At 47.0% G+C, this 17,500-nt stretch overlaps 1 protein-coding gene across 42 annotated transcripts in view; it reads left to right on the top strand.

Moving 5' to 3' along the window:
* The window catches only part of ptprda (protein tyrosine phosphatase receptor type Da), a 405,006-nt gene that overhangs the window by 92,037 nt on the left and 295,469 nt on the right, over positions 1–17,500 (top strand). For all 42 annotated transcript variants that reach the window (XM_081714645.1, XM_081714647.1, XM_081714666.1 and 39 more), the window contains exon 4: positions 2,688–2,711. The gene's annotated coding sequence lies outside the window, so the exon portion shown is untranslated. The remainder of the gene's footprint in view (positions 1–2,687; positions 2,712–17,500) is intronic.

The following is a 17,500-nucleotide window of genomic DNA, read 5'->3' as shown; positions in this document are numbered from 1 at the left end:
AATCCTGGCATGTATCTCCCCTTCTAGCTGATGGGTAGGGTGGTGCCAAACAAGGGCAGAAACACACACACACACACACACACACACACACACACACCCTCACTCACACACACACACACACACACACACACACACACACACACACACACACACACACACACACACACACACACTCACACACACTCGGCAGTGAACAAAGCCCCTCAGTGTTACTTTAGATAAGCTCCTGTCATGCATAGCAATGGGAAAGTTATCATTCTGTTCTATTCTTTAATATTCTATTATATTCTATAATATTATATTCTATTTTCTATTCTTTATATTCTATTTCTGTTCTGTTCTCTTCTGTGTGTCGGTGCGGTGCGTTTGCATTGTCTCTGCTCAGGGGAATAGGTAAACGCTTTGAGTCAGTGTATCTAAAATAAACCTCTGGCTGGAGGGTCTCTATGTAGTACATCACCTCCCCTCCATCCTCCAAGGGCACAGTTACTATAAACCCTCTTCATGCCAGACCATACCTAATGAATAACCTCCACCATATCTCTCTCTCTATCTCTCTCTCTCTCTCTCTCTCTCGCTCTCTCTTTCTCCCTCCCTAAAATCAAGTATCTCTCCTTTGCCAGTATGGTAGGTGCTTTCTCCGCGCCTGCGCGCCGATAACATCACACACCTGACACGGCGTGAACTAGCCGTATCTGCTGCCAGGCCGTTCACGAGGGGCATCCTGCCCCACGCAGTGACCCGAGCGAGGGCATCTCTCGTGTGCCTGATGACTCCTCCCGGTAATCGCCGGCCTCCGCGCCGTTCACGCTCACAGATGTCGGACTTTTCTGCCGAACGCTTTGGCCCAGGCGGACGAGCTCAGGCTCGGACGCCGCCGTGACGGTGGACGCTGCCGTGACGGTGCTACCTGGCTGATATCACTCAGCTTTCACACCCACAGGCCTGAGCTGGCTAATAAATCCAGGGGTCTGGAACCAAACCCAGGGGAGGATGTTTTTTGTGGTCTTGAGTGACCCACCTGGTTCCCTTTCATTGTTCTTCGTTTGTCGCCTTGACTGACTTCTTTTCTAGTGCAGCTAGACTTAACACCTTCCGTATCTGATCCGCTGCCCGGCATTTCAGCTATCCAGCCCATGTTACAGACACTACGAACACGGAGGGCAGTGCTTTTCCTGCTCAGAACCAGGCGGAGGTGGTGCCATCCCGATCTCATGCAGACAAGTGCACCTTCTTGTCTTCAACTTCCTCAAGCAAACGCTTTCTGCACGCAATGCTGACCTATTTTAGTAGTTCTAAGAATTTTTATTGAAGAAAATGACCATTTTAAAGCATATATATATATTTTAAAAGTGACCCCTTCAGCATTCAATTCAGATACAACATAAAATCAATGTATTAATTTACAGTTAACAAACAGCAAAGCTGTTTCCATTTAAAGTTCACAGGGGCCGTCTTGCAGTGTCGTTGAGCATAAATATAAGAAATGCATGTAGCATGAATTATTACTTTTCATGGGCGCAGCATTGCTTTGAACCGTACTGGAGACAGAAACGTGAACTGGGTGTTGTACTGAATTCACCTGGCCCTCATATTCATGTTCCCTTTAACAAATCAAGTCCTCAGGCACGCATGTGCACTGAAAAGAAATTTGCCAACATTCTGGGTCTGAAATAGGGAGTTATATGGACACTCTTGTAAAGTGTACTGGGTTAAAATATATTCGTCTACATTTTAAACAAATAAAGTGTATTTGTGTGCGTGTGTGTCTGTGTGTGTGTGTGTGTGTGTGTGTCTACATATACATATACATACACACATAACAATATTTCATGAAATTTGTGTCACATTTTATTATTTTGGCATTGTGTTACAGCCTAAACACGAACATTTTCTGATCCTGTCATTAGGAACATAATATGTTTCGTTTTATTGACTAAAGCAACATATCATGTGAGTTATTACTGAATACATATAGAAAAGACATGTTGTAGACAAAAGGCTATACAGATTTAAGTTTAGCTAATACCTCTATTCGTCTGCCAGAGTACACTGTCCTGGAGAATGAGTGCTTGTTAGAAAGAGAAAAATCCGTGGCGTGCCAAACGTGTTAGAAAACAATGTTTTCCATAATCACAACCAATCAGACTTTTGTCTAGAGCTGGAAGCAGCACAAAATTTGACAGAGGTGGCCGTATATGCAGAAAAGACCCGCGCGCGCGCGGATGTGTGTGTGTGTGTGTGTGTATGTGTGGTCTTTGGGTTATATTACGCCAGTGAAGTGCTAGATATAACTAATTCAACAGCGGAATTGCCTGGCTGTGTCTCTCATTCCCCTGTGCACCGCGTCTACACAATAACGTGGCTCGTAGTCCGAAACGTTGAGTGCGTCGGGCCTACGTGGCAAGGCTGGGAATAACTACGGGTGTGGCTCTGAGGGCAGGGGTCTCGTTAAGCCTGCCCCCCTCATTGAGGCTGTAGCACTGTCATATACGTGGGTGTGGCTTTGGGATCTTGGCCCCACCCTCCAAGCCGGCCACCATAGCGTGCTCAGGCTGTTCACTTCATTGTAATTTGCTGATGTTTTTCTTTTTTCTCTCCTCTTCTCTCCTTCCTTCTCTCCTTCCTTCTCTCCTTCCTTCTTTCCCGTGTCCTTTTCCCTCTGGCCTGCTCTTTTATGCTCACAGATGTGACCAGGAGTTTCAGGAACGGTAAGAATTATATATATGTGTGTGTGTGTGTGTGTGTGTGTGTGTGTGTGTGTGTGTGTGTATAATGTATATATATATATATATATATATATATATATATATATATATATATATATATATATATATATATATATATATATAATAACATTGCAAATATATAAGTAAATAAACACGATTTCCAGAGCAACAGAACAGTTGCACTATGCAAGCAAAGTGCTTCACAGCTGATGATGGACCTCTGATCAAAACATCCTGTTTCTATGGAAACCATGTTTATTTACTTGAATATTTGCAATTTTGACTACATATCTGTCTTTATATACAGATACATAATTCCTCTATATATAAAACACTGGAATATAATGGCTGCCATGCATGTAGAGCTGCAATTGTGGCGTGGTCTGTCATTTTTTTTCAGCGCTGCATTCATAGGCATACACTTGTATTTAGAAGCCTGGCAGACATGAGCTTTACCTGTCATTTGGTCACTCTTTCAGTATCAGTCTGATGTCCAGGTGGGTGTATAATGGGAGCTGTGTGTGTGTGTGTGTGTGTGTGTGTGTGTGTGCGTGCGTGCGTGCGTGCGTGTGTGTGTGTGCGTGCACATGCTTGTTTGCTTGCATTTTGCAATCCTCTGCACAAATCCCCACTCAGGGGCTGCACACACAACACTGCTCTATTTCTGGACCCTGGATTGGTGCTCTGTGTCGCAAATTTGAATTTTATTCAAATTAGAGTCAAATGGCCCAGTTTACAGAAAGAGGATTCTCTGGCGTTAACTCAAAGAAAGAAAGGGGCAAAAAGAGAGAGCAAAAGAGTAAGAATGAGAGAATTCATGTGTTTGTCTTCACTATGGACAGGTTTGCATTCACTATGGACAGGTTTGCGTTCACTATGGACAGGTTTGCATTCACTATGGACAGGTTTACATTCATTATAGACAGGTTTGCATTCACTATGGACAGGTTTGCATTCACTATGGACAGGTTTACATTCATTATAGACAGGTTTGCATTCACTATGGACAGGTTTACATTCACTATGGACAGGTTTACATATACTATGGACAGGTTTATATTCAGTTAGGACAGGTTTATATTCAGGGGAAAAAAATTAATAAAAAATGTTTTAAATAAATAAATAATAATGTAAAAAAAAAAATTTATATATATAGGTTTACAAACATTAAATGTAAATGTAAACAGTTTTACATTGTAAACATTTAATAGTGAGCATGGATTTTATTTTTATTATGAAATCTTTACAAACTCCATAACCACGGCCAGGTTACATCATAGAGGAGTGGGAAGAGGAAGTGGGACACTCTGGTCTGCTTGTGTCCCGTGTCGGCTCCGGCGCCGAGCCTTGTTTCCTCTGTGCCACCATGGTTCATTGCTTCATCGGCGCTCTAGAGGCCAGGCAGGGTCCGCCGTTTGATTCAGCCCTACTCTGCAGACACCAAAGCAGGACACGTCCACACCCAGGACTCCAGTCTCTGGGGAAGAGGCTGGACCATGTATCCAACTACCATTATGGATCCGGACCAATGGCCCGCACGGAGCTGCGCACCTGGTGGGGCTGGAATAGCTGCCAGGTGCAGGTTGCAGGTAGAGCTGGAGACCACAGGCCAAGGCCAAGGCAACAAACACAGCTGAGCATCTGTCAATCTGTGAGGCCTGCTGGTGCTTGGTGAGAGAGAGAGAGAGAGAGAGAGAGCGTGAGTGAGGTAAAGAGTGAGTGAGGGTGAGGGAGTGATAGAAAGTCAGTGAGAGAGAGAAGGGTAAAGAGAGTGTGTGTGTGTGTGTGAGTGAGGTAGAGAAAGAGTGAGATGTAAAGAGTGAGTGAGGTGTAGCGAGAGAGAGAGGGGGCAGGGGAAGCCCCTGGATAGAGAGAATAATATGAACCCAGGGGAAGATAACAGATGGACATTTAGAGATTGAGAGAAAGTGTGCGTGTGTGTTTGTGTGTGTGTGTGTGTGTGTGACAGAACTGTGGGAAGCTCTTTTTGTTTCAGTCAGTAGTGCAGTTTCTCCACACACGTACACACACATGAATATTTATTATTCATGCTCCCACTATGATCCAAGGTTACACTCGCATTTAGGTCACCATGGCTGTGACGGAGGTGCTGCACTGAGCTGTGTCGCGCCAGGTATTGCGTAGACTGAGTTGGAGGTCTTATTTTAGGCTCTGTGCTGTGTAGACTGTGTTGGGTGGTAGGCTGTGTAGGAGGTCTTGTCTTATATTAGGCTGTGTTGAGCTGTGTGCTGTGTAGACTGTGTTGGGTGGTAGGCTGTGTTGGAGGTCTTGACTTATATTAGGCTGTGTTGAGCTGTGTGCTGTGTAGACTGTGTTGGGTGGTAGGCTGTGTTGGAGGTCTTGATTTATATTAGGCTGTGTTGAGCTGTGTGCTGTGTAGACTGTGTTGGGTGGTAGGCTGTGTTGGAGGTCTTGACTTATATTAGGCTGTGTTGAGCTGTGTGCTGTGTAGACTGTGTTGGGTGGTAGGCTGTGTTGGAGGTCTTGACTTATATTAGGCTGTGTTGAGCTGTGTGCTGTGTAGACTGTGTTGGGTGGTACACTCGCATTTAGGTCACCATGGCTGTGACTGAGGTGCTGCACTGAGCTGTGTCGCGCCAGGTATTGCGTAGACTGAGTTGGAGGTCTTATTTTAGGCTCTGTGCTGTGTAGACTGTGTTGGGTGGTAGGCTGTGTAGGAGGTCTTGACTTATATTAGGCTGTGTTGAGCTGTGTGCTGTGTAGACTGTGTTGGGTGGTAGGCTGTGTTGCAGGTCTTATATTACGCTGTGTGCTGTGTAAACTGTGTTGGGTGGTAGGCTGTGTTGGACTGTACACTGTGTTGTGCTGTAAACTGTGTCGGGGTGCCGTTTTTGGGCTGTAGATTGTGTTGGGATTGCTGATTGGTCTGTGTTGTTGGTGTGTAGGAATATGTGTGTGGGCATGTAAATGTGTATATCAGATAGCAAGTGCCACTGTGGTGATATGGGTGTCTTGTGCTGGTCCTCTCAGCAGATGTTAAACTTGGCCGTTTTTACATTCCTCCTATTCAAAGTGTTACTTAATGCAATATTTCAATTACAGGCCATGTTTTGTCATTTTGAATCAAATTGCTCTTAACATGAAAATCATTTTGTGGTTTTTTTCTTCTTCTTCCATTTTTCTCATCAATATTCCTCTCGTCTCTTCCGGATTATTTTCGTGCCATCACATTCTGCAAGAACCTTCTCCATTGCGGAGATGATTTCCGATCCCCAAAAGTGTCCCCGCTGCTCTGGTTCCCCGCTGTCTGCCACGCGTCCAGCCCGGGCTGTGCAGATCTGCGGCGTCTTCGTTCGTGTTGTGGAAACGAGCTGATTGTGGTTGTGAGGGTAGAACGGCTGCTATCCGGCCACGGGCCGGATGAGTTACCGCGCCACCGAAGCCCAGTCGTGTCCCAGAAGAGGACAAGCGTTTGGGACAAGTGCAACACTCCGGATCCCGGCTGTGACGAGCGGCGTTGGGGTGCTCCGTTTTTCACCCGGCTCCATGTAGGAGAAGCCCGGAGCACAAATGACAGTCCACTCATTATACATATCCTTGCACTAGAGGAGGTGTCTGGGGAGAGCGAGAGATGGAGGGAGAGAGAAGGCAAGTGAAAGAAAGTAGAAGAGATGGATAGAGAAAGAGGGGAAAGATAGAGGGTGTGTATCGAAGAACGAGTGAAATGGGGAAGACGGACACAGAAGACGGAAAGAGGAAAAGAAGAGAAGATTTTTGTCTGTAAATATTGTGACTGCCTGTTGCATATTTTGTGCCAAGGGATCGAGTGTTCTCTTTATCACATGGCGTCAATTCAGTGAAAATTGGGATTCAGTTTTATCATCTGAATTCGTGTATTTCTTGTGCATTTAAAAAATATTCTCTCAGTAAAGAGTAAGGAGCTTGCTCGACCTTGCCTGTCCTACACACTCTTTTCTCTTGCCGTAAGCAGGGCTTTCCATGTCTGTGCTCTTCGCCGTCTAGACACCGTCTGGACTTGGTTAAGATGTAGCCGTGATTAATCATTTTGATAGTAAGGAGACACTCAATTCACTCTTTTTTTTAAGGGTTAGACAACTCTTTCATTTATGCCTCATATCCCCAGTGACCCAAAGAGTTATTTTGTTTGACAGGCTGATTTGTTTGTAATTTTCTGTTCAGCAGTAAAACAGTGTTGAGGTCGGTCTGTATTAGCGGCCGTCACAGGGTTTGCGAGTCCAGGGATCCGGGGCCCTTTTCAGGAGCCGGTTCTTGGTTCAACAGTGCTTTTCAAGCTGTGACATTTCACCCGGGCATTGAAATCCGCCTAACTCCGTGCTGCACGTATTTGTGAGCGTCGTCTTTGGGTTTTTGATGATAGTTCTTATACCTTCCGTATGCGGGGACCTTTTGGAATGGATGCCCCATCTACTGTGGTTATGAAGACCGAGCACATGCTTGAGGACGAAAGAAAAGAGACAAATACCATCACACCATCGTTTGGCAGAGGCTCTGGTCCAGAACGACCTGCGTATCTCTCAGGATGATGGTGGGTGTGTTCGGCGGGGCGTGGCCATCACTCACACACACTGCTGTACTGTAGTGCTGTAGTACAGCTCCCAGTCCGTCTGAGCTGTGGCTGTAGAAAGGCATTCGGGTCTAAAACACCGCACTTGACTGTGTGTGTGTTGCATGGTGACGATCTCAGATCAGCCCCATCTGTGTCACCTCAGATGACCTCAGATGACTGTGACTCACCTCAGATGACCTCACATGACTATGACTCACCTCAGATGACCTCGGATGAATCCCACGTGTGAGCAGGGATTCTGCGCAAGAACACAGATCTTTGCGGCCTTGTGTGTGTGTGTGTGTGTGTGTAGTGAGGTTAGCTACCACTGCTCCCATGCCTCCCAGGTGTTACAGTGTGCGGCCATGGTAACGTAACCCCACTCCGTGCAGTGTGCACGGTGCCTGTGTTTTCTGCTGGAATGCGGAGCTGCTTCAGCACTTTATGACCGTAGAATGAACAGAGAACGGCAAAATCAGACACACACACACACACACACACACACCCAACTCATCACACAGCAGACCCCAAACCTGCAGTGATGAGGGATAACGAGCAGAAAACGCCCCACAGATTGCAATATGAGGACAGCCTTTATGCTTTATGGATTATACTGCGTTGGATAGCGTTTCACACACATCAGCATTTATGTACTGAGCTTTCTGTGCTTTTCTGTGTGTGTGTGTGTGTGTGTGTGTGTGTGTGTGTGTGTGTGTGTGAAAGACACAGCTGCCCCAGGACACACAGACCACGTACACACAGTTTTGACATTTCCTGGCAGAGCTTTAAATAAGTGACCGTTATCACCTTTGACCTGCTTGTCACATTTCTTCTCATCAGTGCCCATTTCCGGGAAAGCGTTTAAGCGAGTTGGTAAATGTCTTCTAGGATGGCAGCTGAGAGGGGATTAGGGGGACACGCTGGACACTACTGGACCAGGGTTACTGATGCTGCCTATTCACTCGGTTTAGTTTAGAGAGAATTCCATTTTGCTCAGGACAAGCTGTTCACAGCATGGAAAGTTCAGAAGTGGGTGTAGGTTCACCTCAACAGCCTTTGGCATCCGTGCGGAAAGTCACTGACCCCAAAAAAGTTGGAGGATCTGCGGGAGGACAGAAATGGAAGAGAGCGAGTCTGACCCAAGAAACTGAATGTAGCCACGTCAACTTGGAATGCCTTTAATAAGGGCTGGCTGGGTAAACAAATAACGGTGATTTAGTACAAACAAACAAACAGTCAATAAATCGCCAGAGGTGAGATGAAGAATGTCAGAACCACCACAAACGTGCAGGACCCAGACTAGCGTTTATCCACAGATGTGTAGGACCCGGATTAGCTTTTCTCCAGAGACTCCAGCACCAGGAATCATGCCGCCATACTGCAAGACACCACCTTCTCCTTATTGACGTCAGCAGAGTGAACATCACAGCACGATTAAAACAAATAAATAAATTCCATGGGTTGTACAGAACCCCGAGCTTTGCGGGAATGTCCCGCAATGCCATCGAAGTTTCCGTTTTGAACAGGCACCGAATCAGCGTTCTTAAGATGAACACGATGGACACATTGCCGGAGATGATGACCACAAAACAGCAAAGCATGCGCGCGCGTGTGCGTGTGTGTGTGTGTGTGAGGGTGTTGTAGCTGTGCAGACTCATCTGAAGAGGGCAGGAGAAGGCTGATAACCAGACAGGTGCGGCAGCTTCTCTACCTGCTTTTACTCTCCTCCAGAACTGATGAAGACAGCGATGATGAAGATGATGATGAAGATGATGACGATTCTAAAGAAGACAGCTGTACGTCTACTGTGATTTCAACGTTCAACAGGAGCTACACTGGCTACTTCATTAAAAACTGAAAGGCAACGAAATGGTTTTCTTACAGTGGGCCTAAATGGCAACTTCTGTACTGCCTGAAATAAGTTATTTGACCTAATACTTAGGAATAAAACATAAATATATAATGCTGGCCAATACAAAGCATCCAAGTTTATAAAGAGGCATCAACCCGTGTAGGTTTGTGTGGATTCGTACGGATTCTTAGACTGGTGTGCCTTTAGTGTTGCCGTGGAACAGGACCCGCACTCTATATCAGCCCTGGGGCCAGAGTCATGCCAAGTTCACGTGGGATTACAGTTCTTTCTGACAGATGGTTTTCTCTTTTAGTTGAAGGTTGTCGATGGTGTATTGGCTGCCGAGAGAGAGAGAGAGAGAGAGAGAGAGAGAGAGAGAGAGAGAGAGAGAGAGAGAGAGAGAGGGGAAGACCAGTAGCATATGGTGAAGACTCTCAGTACACATTGACACAGTATACAAGTCTGCTGGCCTGTACTCTGAGCCCCGCCCTCGAGACAGGAATACAGGGGACGGACACAGAAACAGAGACAGAAACAGACTGAGTAAGAGAGAAACAGTTAGAGTGAGACAAAAATGGAGTGAGACAGAGAAAAAGAGCAAGTCAGAGGGCATGGGGGCTTTCCCCCTCTGGGCCTTTGTCTTCTTGTTCATCCATGTGTATTATTCTTCTCCTGAAACTAGTGGACCTACAGGAAGTGATTCCCAGGCCGGTGTCTCCGCCCTGCTGGAGCTGTCAGATAATGCCTCCGCTTCTCATTAGGAGCCTTCGGAGGAACTCAGTTAGTTGATTTTTATCGACCCCAAGAGATTTACAAAAGGGATCTAAAACCATAGCAATGTTATTTTTAACGTTTGTACTTTGACTTTGTCTGCCCTGGACTGGGAGGTCTGTGTGGAGCTGTGATTCCCACATGGCTCACACTGGGGTGCGTGTGCATGCGGCAGTGATCCCAGACAGGTCACCTTCTAGCTCAGGACATCTTCACTGGTTTTCAGATACTTACTTAGTTGCTTGCAGCCTCTCCAAAGTCAGGAAAGGGAGACTCGGAATGGAGGTTTTTCCACATGGAAGATGTGGTGTCCTTAGATCATAGGATAAAATATTTGTATGTAAAATATTTCTATATTTTTTTAATGAATACATTTTATTCTCATTAGCACCTTGTATTCCTGGCCAAATTATATGAACTGTAGTACAGGCAAACCATGGTTGCTTAGCAACACAGAGTCCCAGCGAAGTGCGGAGGAGTTGAGTTTGGTGTAGTGGCCCTAGCATTGTGGTCGAGCTTTTTACAGAACGGCTCAGGTTGGCAGGAGACCGTGTACTGCGGGTTAACACAGTGACACCCTGGTTCTGTTTCAGGCTGAAGGCCTTCGGAACAGTGCCGGTCCGGTCTGGTCCGGCCCGGTCCGGCGTGTTTATACATGGGCTGGGTGAGAAGCTGCCTGTCTGAGTGTAGAAATGCGTGTTCACAGCATTACTTGTGGAAATTGGTTTCCTTTTGCATTGCTGTGTGCAGTAGAGAGAATTTACAGCGCTCATAATGTTGATTGCCCGCTGGGCATTGTTTATTTGTGTGTTGAGTTAGAGGTACATGCAAGACTGTGTGTGCGTGTGTGTGTGTGTGTGTGTGTGTGTGTGTGTGTGGTGTGTGTGTGTGTGTGTGTGTGCGTGCATCAAGCGTGATGTTGTGCGTGGGTGAGCTTGCTTGCTTCTAACTGAACTGCATGTCCACAGTCTTCCCCTGAGAAGATGGCAAATGCATGAAGTTTGCATATCCCGCTATAAATTTTCCATAAATTATTATCTACCACAGGCCCCGCCCCCAACCATATACACTCTATAGATATAATCTATGACCTTTCCCACGACTGGGCTGCCTTGACTAAGCGCTAACCTAAACATGGAGACCCGGGAGTGTCTTACCATGCTGTGCACGAGCGTCTGAACTGGTGTGGGCTCCGTTTGTTTCAGTGATGATTACAGCGGTAGTGGTGATGACAACTGCTATTAACAACATCAACAACATCAGCATCATAATAATAGTAATATAGTGTTTTGTAAAAATGAAAAATAAAAGGTTTTGGTGTCTTTTTTTCTTTTTAACCTACACAAACTCGCTCCCTTGATAGAGTTCACTGAGCTCAATAAGTTAGCAGCAGGTTTAACAGAATGTAAATTATTCATCTGTCACTATTTTAAATTCAAGTGAACAGATGAACAAGGAAAAAAAAAATTAGGGCAGCTAGGTTACAGAAAACCCTTTAAAAAGGGTTTTTTTTCCTTTCTTTCTATATTCTATTTTTTTTAATATTTTTTAAAAAAAAATTATTTTTTTTTGAGATGTCAATCTTGAAACGTGTATTGTATAACCAAGCTGAGGCATTAGAGACAGGTATGATGAATGAGACATGGGAGATTCAGTCCCAGTCTGCTCCCTGGTGGGAGTCACGTCTCCTTACAGGTGGGAGTCATGTCTCCTTACAGGTGGGGGTCTGGCCCACCCTCATTAGCACAGGACATATGCTGGTTCATAGCACGCATTAGCATGGCGCGTCGGTTTATAGCTCACATTAGTGCAGAGGAGCATGTTAGCATTGGTGTACAGCTCGTGCTGGTGCAGAGTCGTGCACTAGCAACGGTTTATAGCTCACATTAGTGCAGAGAAGCGCATCGGCATTAGTTTATGGCCATCATTACTGCAGAGAAATGCGCCAACGTTGGGTTTAGCTCACGTTAGCGCAGAGACGCGTGCTAGCAGATTTGAGCTCACATTAGTGCAGAGATGTGTGTTGGCATCCTTTTTAGCTCACATTGGTGCCTAGATCAGTGCTAAAATTGCTTTATAATGCACATAAACAGGTGTGTGCGTGTGCGTGCGCGTGTGTGTGTGTGTGTGTGTGTGTGTAATGGTTTGCAATACAGATTAACAGAGATATTTGTGCTACCACGTATATGCTGGTTTATAGCACACATTTCCGCTGCATCCAGAGTTTTGCTTTCATTTTGACTTGCACACCCACCACAGGGCGTGCAAGCAGAGGCTGGCAGCTGGAGCTGGCGTCAGCTGCAGGGTGCAACATACGGAGCGGCTGGTTACTAGCTTTAGACGCTGGCCCGCGACTGCAACATCTGCTGAGGCTCTTCCGTCTCAGGCTCTGCCTCCTCCAGATCAGTCGGCCCCTGCACCGCCTGCCTCCCATGGCTCCTCCACCAACTTGTCATGTTCAGCGTGCCATTACTAAAAGGACAGTGACCCGCAGAATGAGGCAGAAGGGAGGGAGGGAGGGCTGGCCTCCGTTACAGATGACAGCCAGCCCTGACAGCGTAATGCGCTAACATAATGGAGCTTCTGGTCATAGATAACACGACACGTACACATGTGGTGTGCTCTGCCAGTCATCAGATACTCTGCAGGCACAATAAGACAGAAGAACTCCTCCCAATGCATGGGGCACACTCCACCCAAAGCACAATGTCCAAACAATGCACACCAGCCTGAAGGTGATGGTTGGGCCCGGGGGGGGGGGGGGGGGGGTGGCAAAGTGTAAGATCCACTGTACAGGGTGAGATGTGAAACACCCATGAATACATGAATACATATAAACAAGGTCCTTCAAGGATGAACTAATCAGATTGGGGGCATGGTCACCATGGAAGCAGAGGTGCTATGGCCACATCGATTGTACCACTGACTGATTGTACCATTGCAGGGGTGGATGATGTAATCACGTCAGCACTGAGATCAAGCACTAAGCACTAGATCAGTAGAAGCAGGGGTTTATCACACCAGAGACCCAAGATACAGACAGTCCAAAGGATCCTCCAAGACAGTTCAGCACCTAACAGCAAGACGCCGGCAGGGAACGCAAACACGTGCAGGAACGTATGCAAGACATGTGAGCTGGACACCTTTGGGTCCAAATGGGAGGAACCACTGAGAGTGGTGGAGGAGAAGAAGGCTAAGATCCTGTGGGACCTCCAGATCCTGACAAACGTGTAGTGGTAAACCACTACCGGTGATGGAAACATCCTTAGCACGGAATATGGGAAGCTGGAAAAATTGCCACTGACTAGAAAAAAGCAGAATGGTTGTCCCGGTGGTGATTGGGGGGGGGCAAATGGTGTTGTGACCCCTAAAATGGAAAGGCCTCATCAATCTCAGTCCAGAAGAGCACAATGCTAGGAACATGCCAGCAAAAATACTGCATCACACCCTCAAACTCCCTCAAATGCACGCGACACTCACACACACACACAAACTCCCAGACCTCTGGTAGAAGGCCCGACTGTGAGGAAAAATATCTCATTTAGATGCAATATCCATTAGTATTAAAATGCTTTGCTATTGTAAAAAGCAAACCCTTAATTCTGATAGTCCAAAAGTGTTCAGCAGCACCATCAGCAAGCAGCCTCTTTATTCCGGCCCATTAGAAACTGGGAGAACGGCTCCATCAGGTCCCAGGCACAACATCCCAGATCTCCATCTGGAAGAGTGTAGTCCTGGGAACTGCTAAGATACTACACAGGACCCTCAAGCTCCCAGACCTCTGGTACAGGACCAGAGCTTGAAGGAAAAGAGACCATCTGGAGGATATAGTGGGATAGATATATAGGTACGAAAAATATGCAGAGTTGTGCACAAGGTATGATGTACAATTCCTCTGTTCAAGCCCCCGTTGGCTGAACTTTCTTACAAAAATGTCGTTATTCATGAAGGTGAATTTTAGTGCACAATGATAACAGCTCAGAAAGTCTGTCTGATACCCGGCATCACGCAACACTTATTTAGCTCAGCTCAGCACTAAATGCTTGTTTTTAACTACCGCGAAACACAGGGCTCCCTGTTAGCCAGCCGCTTCTTCTGGCTGGTTCTTTGTGGAGAAGGAGAATTGTAGACAGAGAGAGAGAGCGATTAGGAATGAGGGCGGTAGAGAACAAGGACATAAGAGACAAAGAGAGAAAGAGATTGCCAGGGATTAGAGAAACCGAACGAGGGAAAGAGGGAGCCCTCTCTAATCTACTTCAGTTCTTTAAACTGTAGCGATCCACTGCGCTGTGTTCTCCAGAATAGCAGCAGTAGTCGCAATTGGTCCAAAGTGGCAGAGCCATCTATCGACTGGGCCCAACCTTGTGGCTACCAATCCCTGTGGAGCTCTTGGGACAAACAGCCAATGACAGATGAGATCCCGGGCCAAGCGAGCTCTCTTCATGTCATGGAGTGCAGCCTGGGGATATTTCTCAGCGAGGGAGAGGGAGACGGAGAGACGGGCTGACGGACGTGTATGCTTTCGGCCAAGTGAGCAGAGCAGCCCTGTGCAGGCCATGCTTGGCTCGCCGCCTGCTGTCCAGTGGAGGTGAGCATCCTGGCTGTGGGCTCCGTTTTGTCCTGGATGCTCAGCCAGCAGTGGAGAGGCCTCGTGGCTCCCTCAAGCACAACCAGGCTTTCCATTCTTGTTAAAAAGCTTTTAGCAATTTATTAGGATCCAAAGAGGTCTCTGTGTGCACGCGCACGTTTGCGCTTGTATAAGAAAGAGTGTAAATCGGAGATTTCCGTGTTTGAACGTGGCCATCACGTCAGCGTTTTGACACTCTGTCGAGACTGCGGAGACTTTAAGTGAGTCCGCGCCAGGTCTTTATCGCCCTGAGCTTCCAGGGCCCGCGATGCAACCAATCGCCATCCCACAGCCCTTCTCTACCTGCTCCAGGTGTGTTGCAGGCTGGAACAGCAGCAAAAACATGGACTGGACCCAGAACCCTGGAGACCGGATCAGGGTCACGTCGTAAGCCGTAGAGCTCGCGGCTGTCTGAATGGCTCTTCTCCAACGCCCCGATTCTTCTGCGCGTCCCGCCCGCCATTCCTGCGCGCCTGATTCGGAATTCCCGTTTTGTACCCTTCTGATCTATGAATAATCAGCATGACTTTAATTGGCAGTGTGTCTGGATTGTTGCCGCAGGCAAGGGAAAAACAAACTTGTCACTGAGACGATTTAATTGCGGCATAATTGAGAACAGGTAACGTAGTGGAGCATCGCGGAGAGACTCTGTGGAGCTTTTGAATCACGATCGCATTAATGCATTCCGCTCGTACAAACTGGAACAGTGCCGATGAAAAGTTTCGCTTATTCTGTTACTTCCTCGAGCAGGTGGATTAGAACAAAAAATTAAGAGTTTTCTGTAATGAATCTGAAAGGATTTGAAACATGTCATAATGTGGCTCCGTGAAATCTGGGATGAATCTTCACAAATCAGGGATGCAACGTGTTATCCTGCCATCTCTGTCAGACGAGCATGATGAAACATGGATATTGTGGTGCCATCGGACTGGTTGATATCTAGCCACTTTGTGGTGTTTAGTATGACTGTGTAACGGTGACGTTTGCTGAATTCTGTTGCAATAACTCATAAATCTCAGGCTTATCATTCCCTTATTAAGCTAGTAAGTTTTATTGTTCAGTAACTGCTGTGAAATAGTCACTTACACTAACATGAGAAGTACGTAGTTGTAGGAGTGAGGAATGCACGTCGGGACACACTCCTTGGGGAGTTCCCTTCGCTCGCAGTGGGCATCTCTGTAAAGACTGCTGACTTTAACTGAGCGCAAAGCTGCCATGATTTAGGCCGCAAAGAAGCCGATTGAGGCATGCCGCTCCGCTAGTCCACTTCACGTTAATATCATTTTATGAACACAAGAGGTCATGATGTATTTTTGATGCCTCTTTGTTGGACATATCTAATGGTTTAGGCTTTATGAATGCTTTATGAGCGCATCATAAACCCGTCATGTATGGTTTATGCGATTCTTATGAATTGTTTATGCTCGAGCACTTAAGCACAGCCTCAGGCCGCGAGCTCTTACATCTAATGATGAGGGTCATAAACTCACCCTGAGTATATAAATAAAACCTGGAATCATAACAGCCCTCCTCCAACATTCTATCTTGTCTCTTTCTATCCCTCTCCCTCTCTGTCATTCTACCCATCTCGTCCGATCCTTTTCTCTGTCTCTCTTTCTCCCTAGCCCTCCTTCCCATTTCTCATCTTTTCAACTCCGTCCATTAATCATATATCATATATTCCCCCCCCCGTAGCAAAAACTGTAAACTGAAGTCCCCATAATGGAAATTGATTTTTGACAGTTTTTCAGTTTCACTTTTTTTGCTAATGAGCTCCACTCTGAGCCGTGGTATTTATGGGAGAGAGGTTGACAAACAGCCCGGCCCGAGGCTCGGCGCCGTGGGCTGCACGTCTGGGCCAATCATGGTAAGACGACCATTAAGCAAGAGGTTATGGACCAGCACACTGCACACCAGCCCATTAAAGCCCACCCAGGCTGGATCCCGCCCGCCCATTAAAGCCCACCTAGACTGGACACCATAAGGGGGGGAGTGAATATTTTCACTCTTTTGAATTTCACTGCCAGCTCTATTAACTGCACAAGAGGGACCAAGGCCAAGGCCGGTAAACACAATGGCGCTAGCGTGCCATGATGATTAATCGTGGACATTTTTAATATGGATGTCAGTGAAGCATTGATTGCAGTAAGCATTTCATTTAGTCATTACTAGCTGGGGTTATTAGAGGAGGATTGTATTTACAAATGATGGAATACTGTAATTACGTGGAGAGACATGGGCAAAGAGACAAACAAACCAAACCATGATACAAGAGTGTGCATGTGTACACACACACACACACACACACACACACACAGCCCCTCAGTCTTATTGTATTATCCTATTGGCACATTCTTTTCAGTGCCCAGGAGTGCGTTCAAAGGGTTGTCATTATGCCCAAATCCTGTGCTTGTGTGTGTGTGTGTGCGTGTGAGTGTGTGTGTGTGTGTGTGTGCGTGCGTGCGTGTGTGCGTGCGTGTGTGCGTGTGTATATGCGTGCGTGTGTGTGTGTGCGTGCGTGTGTGTGTGCATGTGTGTGTGTGTGCGTGCGTGTGTGTGTGCGTGCGTGTGTGTGTGTGTGCGTGCGTGTGTGTGTGTGTGTGTGCGTGTGGGCGTGTGTGTGCGTGCGTGCGTGTGCGTGTGTGCGTGCGTGTGCGTGTGTGTGTGCGTGCGTGTGTGTGTGCGTGCGTGTGTGCGTGCGTGTGTGCGTGCGTGCGTGTGTGCGTGCGTGTGTGTGTGTGTGCGTGTGTGCGTGTGTGTGTGCGTGTGTGCGTGCATGTGTGTGTGTGTGCGTGCGTGTGTGTGTGTGTGCGTGCGTGCGTGTGTGTGTGTGTGCGTGTGGGCGTGTGTGTGCGTGTGTGCGTGTGCGTGTGTGCGTGTGTGTTTGCGTGTGCGTGTGTGTGTGCGTGCGTGTGTGTGTGCGTGCGTGTGTGCGTGTGTGCGTGCGTGTG

This window comes from Electrophorus electricus, chromosome 5, assembly GCF_041902795.1.
Source record: "Electrophorus electricus isolate QZ-2024a chromosome 5, ASM4190279v1, whole genome shotgun sequence".
In the NCBI taxonomy this organism is placed as follows: Eukaryota; Metazoa; Chordata; class Actinopteri; order Gymnotiformes; family Gymnotidae; genus Electrophorus; species Electrophorus electricus.
The sequence above is the reverse complement of the archived record's forward strand: the minus strand, read 5'-3'. Positions and strand labels throughout refer to the sequence as shown.